Here is a 13,474-nt window from a genome sequence, read left to right as displayed (position 1 = left end):
ACAACTGTTCTAAAAGTGTTTGAGAATTTAAGAATGGGCACAATGAGTGAGTGAATTAGAAATACCAATTGAAAAATGCATACTATTAAACAAATAAATGGAAATTCCAGAATTGAGAAATTCCAACTATGAAATAAAAAATTCACCTGCTGGGCTTAACAGTAAGTTTGACACTATAGCAGAAAGATCAGTGAATCTGAGATAGGGCAACAGCAGGCATCCACACTAACGCACAGAGAACAAAAAGGCTAAAACAAATGAAAAAAGCTTCAGTGAACCATGGACAATATTTAGCTGAATATTGTTTTAACATAATTAATTGAAGTCTCAGAAGGAGAAGAGAACTTGGGAAGGAATAATATTTAAAGAATTGATGGCTGAAAAAGTTTCAATTTTGTAGAAGACTTTCAATCCAAAGATCCAAAAAGCCCGTATTAATACAAAATATTTTAGTTTGGGATTTTGTAGTAACATGGGATATTGCAGTTACATTCCTTGAAAATAAAAGTAAAGATAAAAGCTGAAACATAGTCAGAGGGTGAAAATAAACAGATACTATTCAGAGGATCAACGGTAAGTGTGATCGTGGACTTCTCATCAGAAATAGTGCAAACTAGAACAAAACAAATCCCATCTTTAAAGCACTGAAAGAAAAAAATGTCAACCTAGAATTATCTATACAGCATAAGCATATTTAATAAATGAAGGGAAATAGAGATATTTTCAGATGAAAACAAAAGCTGAGAGAACTTTTCACCAATAGGACTCTGCAAGAAATATTAAAGAAATTTAAATCAAAGGAAAATGATACTAGATAGAAATTTATCTACACAAAACAATGAAATATATCACAAATGGAAAATATAGCAATAAATATAAAACCAATTTTTCTTCTTAGTTTCTTTAAACTTAATAAATTGCTTAAATCAAAAATAACCATGAATTATGGCTTTTATAAAATATGTTGAAGTAAAATGTGTGACAAAGTTAGCTCAAATTATAGGACCAGGGTCAATGAAAGAATACTATTGTTAGTTCTTCCATTATACAGGAATGTGTAATAATCCCTAGTACACTGTTGTAAATTAAAGATGCATATTATAATTCCTAGATTAACAGCTAAAAAATATAACATGTATAACTAAATGTCAATAGAGGAAATAAAATAGAATATATATATTTTTAAATACTCAGTAAATGCAAAGAAGAAAGAAGGGAAAAAACAAATCAGATCAACCAACCAAACAATAAAAAAAAAAAAAAAATCCCAGATGGGCTAAATGGAGGACAAATAGCAATTTGTTATACTTAAACCTAATCATATCAATAAGGAACAACTCTGTGACAAGGACTAGTGGTATTTGTGAAGAGAACTAGCCCTCAGACATAAATAATATTTTTTTCTAATCTTGTAACAGTCAAAACAAAACCTCTGGAGCACAATGACAGTAAAATTTGTTCATCATATCTTTCACATCAGCCCGAAGAATTGCTGCCACTTTCATCAAAATGCCATACTTCATCCCCTGAGGTTTGGTCTCTGCAAAGGCAAATGTGCCTTCCTATAAGGTGGATTCCTGAAGATTAACTTCTAGGCACCAGTCCAGAGCACTAAATAAATAAACAAGAGGGATTCTGAGGAACTATGCTTTCAGCAACTTCCTGTTCTTCTGCAGCTTGTAAAATTTATTAATAGCAAGAGTTATAAATATTGGGGTATCAGAGTAACTGCTTGGGTTATAATATGTAAATAAGTTAAAGGCCACCACCATGATGAGTTTTCAGACTCTAAGTCCCACCTCACATAAGCTGCTCACAGTGGACATACTGGCGGTAGTTAAAGTGAACAAACAAAACACGGGGCATTGTACAAGGGAAAAAGCTGCCTACTTACCTGCCTATAAGCTCTGGGATCACCTTTTATTATTTTTCCTTCAGTAAGTGATATTTCTTACTGCACTGATATGAACTTTGGCATAGATTTAAGGCCTAATCACTATTTTTTTTTTTAGATTTTATTCATTTATTTGAGACAGAGAGAATGAGAGACAGAGAGCATGAGAGGGAGGAGGGTCAGAGGGAGAAGCAGACTCCCTGCCGAGCAGGGAGCCCGATGCGGGACTCGATCCCGGGACTCCAGGATCATGACCTGAGCCGAAGGCAGTCGCTTAACCAACTGAGCCACCCAGGCTCCCGGTCTAATCACTATTTTTAAACTTAAGGAACCCCCATCTGTGTAACATACAATGACTGGAACATAAAAAATAATGTTGTACATCCCACCTTTGTCTGAGAAAGTTGGCCCAAGTTATGACCTGCTAGTTTTTGACCAGGCCTGTACCTTTTCTCAGATCTGGGCCCCTGCCCTTCCTAGCTTACCATATGCCCTTTTAGCCTTATTCATTTTCGAAGGCTCCTTGGATTACATTTCCTGGCTTTCCTCTAGGTCTGTATCTCTTCATGATACTTTATTTTCATTTTCTCTGGGGCTCTATTTGTGAGACACCTTCAGTCATTTTTTACCCACTGGATCTCTTCTGCCAGGGCTGATCAGTATTCCCCAACAAGAGAAAAATAATGACAGCGGAGTAGAAACGTAAGGATAGAATGGGAAAATAATTCCAGGATTGGGGAAAACAAAAAAACACCACAGGCAGTAGGGATGAAGCTATTCAATAAAATGGCAAACAGAGTTGAGTAGGCACTCTGACAGGGCTGGAGGACTGGACAGGACTGACCTCCACAGAGCTGACAACAGAGTTGAAAAGGTAGGTTGTGGTTAAAACTATTCAAAACTCCAAAGAGTTTCTGATGTTACATCAGCACCTTCCTGGAACAATTATTATAAATAATTTGGGTAAGATAATAGCTGGGGAGGAGGCAGGTGGAAATTAAAATTTACCTTTAAGTTCCCCTGTTTTGTTGTTTTGGTTTTAAAAGCCAAAGGGAATTTTTAGATATAAACTAACTATCTTGGCAGGAAACTGAGAGGATAAAAATCAGTCTCCAGCAGGTTAATCAGCAGGAAATTTGGGAGGGAGGAGGCTGTAAAGAAAGAGAAAGAAGAAGAAAGAAGGGGGAGAAGGAGGAGGAAGAGAAGAGAAGAAAGAGCACAAAAAGGTTGAGACGTCTGAGAATCCTGACAGTTATTGGTCCTTGTATTCACGGTGCCATGAAGTGGCAAGACCTAAGAGTTGACTGATCTGTCAGGCCATGTGGGTTTTCCAAGTTCCATATTTGGTATTAAGTAAGATTATAGTCATTTCCAAGACCCATGTACTACATAGAAGCAGCAACAGAATTATTGAAACTGAAGGAACATGGAAGAATACAATGATGGACACTTTTTTTTAATTTAATTTTATTATGTTATGTTAATTACCATATATTACATCATTAGTTTTTGATGTAGTGTTCCATGATTCATTGTTTGCGTATAACACCCAGTGCTCCATTCAATATGTGCCCTCTTTAATACCCATCACCAGGCTAACCCATCCCCCCACCCCCCTCCCCTCTAGAACCCTCAGTTTGTTTCTCAGAGTCCATAGTCTCCCATGGTTCGTCTCCCCCTCTGAATCCCCCCCTTTATTTTTCCCTTCCTACTATCTGTTTTTTTTTTTTAATATAATGTATTATTTGTTTCAGAGGTACAGGTCTGTGATTCAACAGTCTTACACAATTCACAGTGCTCACCATAGCACATACCCTCCCCCATGTCTATCACCCAGCCACCCCAACCCTCCTACCCCCCACCATTCCAGCAAACCTCAGTTTGTTTCCTGAGATTAGGAATTCCTCATGTCAGTGAGATCATATGATACATGTCTTTCTCTGATTACTTATTTCGCTTAGAATAATACCCTTTAGTTCCATCCATGTCATTGCAAATGGCAAGATTTCAGTTTTTTGATGGCTGCATAATATTCCATTTTATATATATCACATCTTCTTTATCCCTTCATCTGTTGATGGACAATTGATGGACATTTTAATAGCAGCAGTATGAAAGGCAAACCAAGCAGCAGATGACCCCAGCTACTGAACTCCCTCCCAAGCATTTGAATTGGGTTAAACTCTGGGACTGTGGTAATGCTAGGAAAACTAAATCATGGATATCAAATGAAGTAAATGTCCTGTCATCCTAGTAGGTTGGTATTGGGGTAGGGTGGGAGTGCCAAAAAAGAAACGAAATTGTTTTAATGAAAATGGATGCACTGTTTTACATTTTAGCTTGTGAATGGACTAATATTTAATATTTAATGAGTGCTGTGTGTAAGGCATTATGCTAAGAATTTTGTATGTAGTATCTCATTTAACATCCACATCAATCTTTTCTAAGAGTTATAGGGCATTATTTTAAATTGCATAGTGCACAAGGCGATCTCTCAAAATTGTACCCAGACTTTTTAACCTTCATGAGAAACTCAGGGTTTGGAAACATGGTTCGATCAGTCAGCCAAGTTGGTTTCTTTCTGTGTCCACACTAAATACTGTGCTATACTGCCTCTTAGCCTGTGTAAAAATGAGCAAAAAAGGAAAGGTTTCTTTCTGAACAAGAAAAGAAGCATACCAAGTCCATGAGGTTTTCAGGGAGGAGATGCTTACTGAGAAAGGCTAGTAGAGAAGAAAGACGCAGAATGCACGATGTTCATTGCATTAGTTCATATTTTATCTCTTCATATTTAGACCAAATTGTTCTATGCATAGAAATGAATGTTTAAGACATGATTTCATCCAATGTGCTCTTTGGGACACTTTTTCTACTGAATGTTAATAGTCATAACAAGAAATGTTTCCTAGTCAGCATAAGCTAAGGAAACAGTGAGCATAACAAAAGTTAAAATCTGTGTGTGCAGGTCTGGAGAAGGGGAGGGGAAGAATTCACAAGGTCTTTAATAACTGCAGGGACAATCAAGTTTTAATTAATATTTCCACGGACATCTCCTAGGAGGGTTATGATTTGTAGCATTTCTTAAATGTATATGAGTAGGGGTTTATGAAGTATCTATTTATGTGCATATGCATTTACACACTTACATACATATGTATTATTTGGTAGGTATCTCAAGGAAACAATTCTGATGGGATGTATTGTATGGAACACTGGTCTGTAAAAGGGATATTCCCCACCAGCTTAAAATCTATGAATCAGTCTTCATGTCCCCTATGGAGCCCCTGTTGGACATGCCTAATCCTCTGACTTTTCTCCTTATCTTTGTTTCTGGACATAAAGAGTAAGGCCTTGGGTACCTACCTTCTAAACTGATCCTATCTTTGAGTCTTAGGAAATAATTTGAACTTTTTTTTTTTTTAAAGATTTTATTTATTTATTTGTCAGAGAGAGAGAGACTAAGCACAAGCAGGGGGGAGCGGCAGGCAGAGGGAGAAGCAGGTTCCCTACTGAGCAAGGAGCCCGATGTGGGACTCGATCCCAGGACCCTGGGATCATGACCTGAGCTGAAGGCAGATGCTTAACCGACTGAGCCACACAGGTGTCCCAACAATTTGAACTTTTTTTTTTTTTTTTAAGTTTAACATTTTAACTGGAAACAGTCATATGACCCGTTCAGTGGAAGCTCAGATAAGCAAAGTGCAATAAACAGAATGAAATATCACACATAAGTCTCTGTATAAATCAACATGAAAAGATATTTGAAAAGGAAAAAACAAATTACAAAATAAGAAATAGAGTGAGTCCATTGTCAAACATTTTTTTCTAAACTATGTAGTAGTATTTTTGCAAATATTATTGTTTTTGTAATATAAAAACAACAAAATTAGTGATAATGTTCAAAACATTTACTAAATCACTTTGAGGTTGATTTGTATAAGATAATGTCAACAAATAAAATGTTTTTAATGAAAAACTGTGGTATACAATGTACTTGTCTGAAGAAAAAGTCTTACTTACAAATTAAAGAACGAAGGTATTTCTTCTAATTAACATAGGTTTCAGAAAAACTATTACTACCAAAATAAAATGGTTTTCCTAAGAAAAGTTCAAGTGTCCAATGAAATCTTAAGAGGTGACCCAAAACCGTTTCTCAATCATATTCAGAAAATCTAATATGTTTACTTGCTTGTTGAGTCTTTGCAAGTCTAGTCTTTTCAGCTTTGGTGATTAACTTCTCTAGCATTGAGAAGTTAATCACCTCTTTTCTTTTCACAAGGCTGATTAAGTTTGGCCTGCCTCTCTACCAAAATCTTCTACCAATACCTCTGCTCATGGTCACTAGAAAGGATCTCGAGGTTCCAGCAGTGTTTCTTTTTAATTTCTGTATATGCATTTATTACAGCTTGAGCATCCTCAGGAGTTTTAAATCTAGCATGGCACTCTGCATCTCCTTCTAGCAAATCAACATAAACAACTGAGATTGCTGCCAAAGTATCCCTGACTTGTTTCCTGCCAGGTAGAGGCTCAGTGCTAATGATCTTCACAATCACGCCACTCACAAACCGTGGTCCTGCTGCATTAACATTTTCCTGGGGACAACCCTCTTCACTGTTTGTTTTTTCATTTTTTATCTCAGACGTAGTCGGTTCTCCATTTGTTTCCATTTTTGACTCCAATTTTATTTGGGATATTGTTTTTTTTAAAGAAGCCATGCTGGTCTTTTGCAGTGCTAAATACTCTTTTTTCAAATCCATCCATTCGCTCTTTGAAAGGACTCTTAATGGTATAACCTCTTCTCCCATTTTGTGCCTCTTTTTGTGTTTTTTTCTTATGCTTCTTTTTGCTTTTAAAAGGGATCCATCTTTTACATCTCCAGCATCCTTTTCCTCTTCAGTAGAGACTTCCAAATCTTTGTTCTCTTTGGAAACTTCTTTTTTAATGTTGTCTTTCTAAGTAATTTTCTTTACTTTTGACCTGGGAGTTGGGTATTCTGCTTCTTCAAATATACTTCTCTTCCTCTTCCCTGTTCTGAGTACAGGTAAGCTGGATACCTCCTGTCTTCCCCATTTTTTTCTTTTTTTTTTGAGGACGGCTTTTGGGGTTCAGTTGTTTCTACTTCTGATCCCTCAGACATGGTCCCGGATCTTTTCATTTTACCAACACTCTCCTTACTTGTGTCCATATTTGACTCTTTGGTCTGGATAATGTCTTCCTTCTTCGTTTGGCCTTTTTTCTTCTTCTTTTTCTTTTCTTCTGATACTCAAAGCCCAGGAATGGGCTTTTTTTTTTTTTTTTTTAAAGATTTTATTTATTTATTTGACAGAGAGAGAGAGAGAGAGCACAAGCAGAGGGAGCAGCAGAGGAAGAGGGAGAAGCAGGCTCTCTGCTGGGCAGGGAGCCCGATGCGGGGCTCGATCCCGGGACCCTGGGATCATGACCTGAGCTGAAGGCAGCCGCTCAACCGACTGAGCCACCCAGGTGCCCCGAATGGGCTTATTTTTTACTGTCTTAGGAAATATACCAGGTTTTCTTAGTGCTTCTTCTGGTGGGTTAAGAAACTCAATAGCTTTTGCTGCTTGTTCTTTTGTTTCAGATTCCACAAAGGCAAATCCCTTTGGATCTCCAGTAGATTTATGCTTGTGGTATGCTTATATAATCAGTGTTGCCACATTTCCCAAATACTCTTTCAATCCAGCTGTGATTAACATTTTTGGGAAGTAATTCCACATACACTGTCCTTTCATCCTCATCCTTTGGTCATTCACCCAGTGGCTTTTTTCTCCTGATTCTGGTGCCTTCTAAGTCCAGCTCCACAACAGATGAACTTTTCAGTGCCCTGGCTATTACCTTTCCATCCCGTGGTCAATTTTTTCATTTTGTTGAAAGACACGAGGAGTGATATATCAACATATCCATCTCTGGACTTTTCTATTTGCTCTGGAAGAAATCTACCCTTGTGAAGATTTGCATCTCCAAACCAGAAGTCCACTTGCTTAGCAATATCTGCAAGCACTTGTTTAACTCGTGACCATTTCTTTTTTTCTACTTCTTTTTTCTTTTCACTGCTTTCTTCTTCCATTGTCTTTTCTTGATTTCCACTTTGTTTCCATTCTCCATTCAATTCCCAAAATACTGGACCGGTGATGGCGTCCTTCAACCTTTTTGTCTCCAGATCCTTATAGTCCTGGTTTCCGTGTCATAGGATGAGCCTGAACTTTTTTTTCTTAATATTTTTTTTATTTTATTATGTTATGTTAATTACCATACATCATTAGTTTTTGCTGTAGTGTTCCATGATTCATTGTTTGCGTATAACACCCAGTGCTCCATTCAATACGTGCCCTCTTTAATACCCATCACCAGGCTAACCCATCCCCCCACCCCCTTCCCCTCTAGAACCCTCAGTTTGTTTCTCAGAGTCCATAGTCTCCCATGGTTCATCTCCTCCTCTGATTCCCCCCCCTTCATTCTTCCCCTCCTGCTATCTTCTTCTTCTTCTTTTTTTTTTTTTTAACATATAATGTATGATTTGTTTCAGAGGTACAGGTCTGTGATTCATCAGTCTTACACAATTCACAGTGCTCACCATAGCACATACCCTCCCCAATGTCTATCACCCAGCCACCCCATCCCTCCCACCCCCCACCACTCTGGCAACACTCAGTTTGTTTCTTGAGATTAAGAACTAAAAAAAAAAAAAAAAAGAATTCCTCATATTAGTGAGATCATATGATACATGTCTTTCTCTGACTTATTTTGCTCAGCATAATACCCTCCAGTTCCATCCGCGTCATTGCAAATGGCAAGATTTCATTCCTTTTGATGGCTGCATAATATTTCATTGTATATATATGCCACATCTTCTTTATCCATTCATCTGTCGATGGACATCTTTTGACAGTAATGTACAGGTAACCACTCTACTGATTGGTATCTGTGTATTTCTTTGTGTGGTATTTTTGCATTTCTGACCTTAGACAAGTCAGTTAATCACTCTACAGCTCAACTTGCACTTCTGTAAATGAGAATCTGAACTAAAATAATCTAAAAACTCCCTTTTACATATCTTATTCTCATATTTTTAGAAGATGAGAAGTTTAGAAAGATTTTAAAGTATACTAGATCACCAGTTAGGTTAGTAGTCTCAGGATTTTGTCATCAATAAATTAGCATACACAGTAAATTTTTCCAAGTATTTGGGAAAGCTTATTTGTAACTCTTTGCAACTAATTAAGAATATGCAAATATGATAATGAGACCAGCTGGCATGGGGCCAATATTCAATTAACCCTAAATCCTTTTTAAGAAATAATACATAAAGATTTAAAAATGCCATTATTCTTGAAACATATCCTTTTTTTCTTTTGGCTTAGAAATGCAGACTTCCTGCATCTCTCCCCAAACCTCTCCACTTTTAATCCTCATTTTCCAGAGAAAGGCAGACATCTTGCATAAGACCTATTACTGTTGCCCCATGATATTTTCCTGAGGTCATGTTTTTCTCTTTGTGCACACATTTGCTAATCTCTGAAAGGATATTTCTCAAGAAGAATATCTAAAAAGGAACATAGGGATGTGGATCAATAGAAACCATAGCTTTAAAGAGACTAGTGGGAAACCACAGAAAAGGTCAATATGAAAACCCTTATCAGCTATACACGATGCTGTTTAAGGAGTAAGCTTTGCCTTGGGGTTCTCTAACCCGGTTATTCAGTAACTGACAGGAAACATCTGACCTAAGGGATACTGTTATTTGAAACTTGGTCTTCTTTTCCTCCCGAAGTATACAGCAACTCTATTTCAATCGAACACTTCTGAAAAAAAATTTTTTTTGTGACTGTACATTTTCTGGAAAGTGATAAATTGTGTCCAGTAGGGAAAAAAAATGGAATTTATTTTAAATGTTGTCTGAAGGTTACAATCTTAATAGAAGTCCATGAATTTGAAAAATGTTAACTATGCAGTGTTTGACAGCTCCTGCATTTTGCAGCATACCGACATCAAGTCAGCTAGCGCCGCTCTCTCTGTAAATACCTCTATTCAGAAAAGCCACCACCAAAATGCAACTTTATTTACTGAGCATGTCATTATTGTTCCTAAGAATGTTTGACACTCTTTTTTGGCTCATAACTTATTAGTTTTTACAAAAGAACACTTGATTACTGAAAAGAATGTGAACTGATTAAATGTAATATTCAATTTTATGAACATATTTTTCTTTTTGCCAAAAAGTGGTGTCCTATTTCTCTTGAATACTATATATTTCTTCAGTGTTTAACATTTGGTTCAATTGAATACAGGTGGTTAATGTTTGGTAGTATTTTGAAACTGATCCCTAGCCTGGAGACATTTTAGCATCATTCAGTGGTTTGTATTGAGAAAAGTCCAAAGCAATATCTATAGCGGCTGACAATATGATCTTGTATAATTCTGCTTTTTCATTTAATTCCTGAGCTTTGTTCCCATAATTCCAACCTTGAGCAATGGACTTCAAGATTAATTATTGCTAAAAGAAAGTACACATGCAATCCAGGTTGTAAGTTTTTATATGGGTATGTGGTATGATGAAATCCTAGGGTAAATAACTTTCAAGTGGCATGTGCTATATTCTACAATTGCTTGTAGGATACTGCTTTGTTGGGAAAGAGTGTTTACTTTACACAACAATTAATACCTCCATGTACAGCACTCCATGTAATGTATTGGTAATTGCTCCTCTGCTCGTCTCTTTGGGAGATGATAAAGCACTCCTTGGTATAACTTGGGTGACATCAAGGAGGTGAGCAATTTTTGGATTCTGGCTGAATGGCAAACAAGAACACTAGCATCTGTGTGCCAGAATAAGAATGGTGCATGGCCATGGTTTTTCCAAGGATTGCATTTCTAAATACGAGTAATTTTTAGCATATCCTCAGTATGAGTATTTTAGGTTTCATAATATAGGGAAGTAAATAATCCCTTATTGTGAACCTATTTGCTGTTGTCATGATTTAACCTAGGTAGACTGGATTGTCTTCTGTGGTCCATATATTGATATTAATTAAATATTCATATTAATATTTATTATTAATATTAATTCCTCAACCTTTTATTGGTAAAAAATTATAAGACAAATAATTTAGCAGCATTAATGAAGTCTAAGTTCATTGAATACTTAACATTCCAATTTAGCTTCTGTAAAGTGGTAAGATAATAGGTATGATATCATACCTACTTCTTGGGCAGAAGGAATAAATAAAGTATATAGTCAAGGGAACTTGAAACAATATTAGAGATGTCATTGTGGAGAAATGGGAGCACAGGTAAGCATAAGTTGTGGCCATGTGATAATCAAATGGGATGGATCCATGCAAACTGGTACACACTATATAGTGGAATGATCATTAGCAATCAAGAAGAGATTTCACCTATAGCTAACATTTGGAAATCCATAGCTCATTTAAATCTTTTCATTTGAAGAATGCCCATAAAGCTATAGATTAAACTAAAAAGGGCATTGCTATATTTATATATTTCTAGTCTATGAGTTTTATAGGTTCCTGACAAATCAGATTTCCAAGTGCTATCTTTAGTTGTAGTAAATACAATCTTTTTTTGCAAAATATCTTTAACTTGAAAGAGTTCAGGAAAAGTGGCAGAAATAAGAACTATTAGTTCTGCAATCTTATTATGCAAATTGAAAAAACCATTCATTGTAGTGTACAAGCCTCTGCAAGCATTAGTGGTCTCTGCAATTGGAGAATGGGATATTTGCATTTTTTAATTCGATCATGCTGGAGTGCCAGAATGTCTGTGTTCATAACCTTAATGAATAAAAATAAATTTTGGTATCAAGTTGGGTTAAAAACATATCTGAGAAGTTAGAAAGCAGAATTTTTTTAACTGTCATTTCATTAATTTGATATTTTATACATTCTACAAATACTGAGAATTTTTAAAGAATTAAACACAGTCCTAGGCACTGAAGATACGAACATCAGTATAATTCAGGGATGTTCAATTTAATTGAGAGGATCGTGGGTGACCATTTGATTACAATTCAGATGCAGTGTGTTATGGCTTATCCTAGAGGATAAATCCTGTGGTTTATCCTGTAGTTTATTCTGTGGTTTATTAGGGAGGGAATGTCCTTTGGTAGGCAAGGCGTGGATCTAAGGAGAATGATTTGGAAGTCGTCAGTGTCCTGTCCTTCCTCTTTCTCCACCAGTTCTTCTCAGACCCCTTCACCTGGAATTTAACTATCTTCTCTGTCCTCTCAGAATACTTATGATCTGAGGTACTAGTATTTCCCCAGATTACCTGCCTAGCATCATATTCAAGGTGCAACTTAATAGCACCACAGCTAATCCATACCTTCATTTGTCCCCCCTTTGTCTGAAAAAGGAAGGTAATTTCTGGATGTCTCACATCTGCCAACTTCCTTCTGTTGCCAATTGACTGATGTGGCTCTCCCTGTCTAAGTACCCCAGGACAGAATGCCAGAAGAATCTAGACTGTTAGAAAAAATTAACTGAGGAAGTGTCACTGTTATTATAACTTGTGCCTGAAGTGACCCTCCTTCACACTCTGGCCTCCTTTACCTTCCACAGATAACAGGGTTCTGGGCACAGGCTGCAGAACCTACTGTGACTCTGTCTTGTCCTCACAATGAATCTGCCACACTCTGTAGGACAAGGACTAATCTATGTGCATCCTCAATTGCTCTGTCACATTCTGGAAGACCTACCTCCAAACTGACATTTATTTTGCCCCATCTTCAGTGTGACTGTAGCTTCTCTTCTCAAATTAAAACCATATCATCCCATCTCCATTAACAGAGACTTTTTTGGGGTGGAGTTAGCAGAGCTCACAAAAATGATAAGCTAACATACAATAAAAATGTAATTATTTTTAGGGGCCCCTGGGTGGCTCAGTCGGTTAAGCCTCTAACTTTTGATCTCAGCTCAGATCATGATCTCAGTGTTGTGAGATCAAGCCCTGCATCAGGCTCTCTGCTGGGCTTGGAGTCTGCTTGAGATTCTCTCTCTCCTTCTACTCCTTCTCACTTGTGCTCTCTCTCTCCCTTTCTCTCTCTAAAAGAAAAAAAGAGTACTTATTTTAAAAATTTTATTTCCTAACCATTTTATCAGATCAAGAATATTGTTAAAGTCTTCCATGGCAGATGCCATTCGTATATTTATGTGTGCCAAGTAGTCATTATTTCTGGTGGGTAGTGCTATTAGATACCACATAAGTCTCATAAGCCTCAGTGGTCCCAGGCTCTGAGTTTATAGTCTACAGCCCTCTGGAAGGATTGACAGGCAGTATAAACCATATATAGATGCCCTGTTTTACAAAGGTAAGCATAGCAGAGACAGCTGTAACCATCAGTTTCTGTCACAATCCTGATCTGCATCCAACAGGGACTAGAGATAGTTTATTTACTGTCTTATATTGCATATTTCTTGTGTCAACACTTGATTTGCCTCATCTGTAATACAGAATGGAATTCCCTGCTACTTTGATTTTCCTGGGTCTTTTTTACAATGCAGAATGTCTGAAAGGCTGACAATCAGACTTTGTCTCATAATATGTTTT

The 13,474-nt window shown here is 36.9% G+C and overlaps 1 pseudogene; it reads right to left on the bottom strand.

The window, feature by feature from the left end:
* Positions 1–6,038: 6,038 nt before the first annotated feature.
* On the bottom strand, positions 6,039–8,018 carry LOC118008423 (annotated as a pseudogene).
* Positions 8,019–13,474: the final 5,456 nt, after the last annotated feature.

The sequence above is a fragment of the Mirounga leonina genome, unplaced genomic scaffold (genome assembly GCF_011800145.1).
Source record: "Mirounga leonina isolate KUSES-001 unplaced genomic scaffold, KU_Mleo_1.0 Mir_126, whole genome shotgun sequence".
NCBI lineage: Eukaryota > Metazoa > Chordata > Mammalia > Carnivora > Phocidae > Mirounga > Mirounga leonina.
This window is presented reverse-complemented; position numbering and strand designations above follow the sequence as displayed.